Raw genomic sequence first — 471 nt, 5'->3', positions numbered from 1 at the left:
ACAACTTTATCCCACGTGCACACCCGCCCTCTTTCATCAGCCATAAACTTGCCCTTGCCCGTCTCGTCCACCAGCCAGCAGGCCCAGCTACTCTTTCTGAGGGCCTCCAGGTTCAGTTCACAACAGGCACGTGCATTTATCCCCCAAGAAACTACAGCCCCCCAAATGCTTTGCGGCAACCTCTGGGCCTTCAGTACTACCAAAGACTAAAGGTTTTTCAGCGCGGGTCAGCCCCTGCATGGCTTTTTGGGAATTGTAGTTCATCTGCGAAGAGCCTGGGAACAACAGTAAGGCAGCAAGCCACCCTTCCCAGAATGCATAGCGCTCGTCCTCACCAATCCGAAGCGCAGATCTTGGAAGTAGGCGGGGACGTGAAGGAGCTGTCCGGCGCACGCGCTGTCTGTGGCTGGGGAATTCATGTGGAGGTCAGAGTGGAAGCAGGGGAGAAAGCTGGGGGGCGGCTGGGGGCCC

The sequence above is a fragment of the Bison bison genome, unplaced genomic scaffold (genome assembly GCF_000754665.1).
Source record: "Bison bison bison isolate TAMUID 2011002044 unplaced genomic scaffold, Bison_UMD1.0 scf7180017864180, whole genome shotgun sequence".
NCBI lineage: Eukaryota > Metazoa > Chordata > Mammalia > Artiodactyla > Bovidae > Bison > Bison bison.
This window is presented reverse-complemented; position numbering follows the sequence as displayed.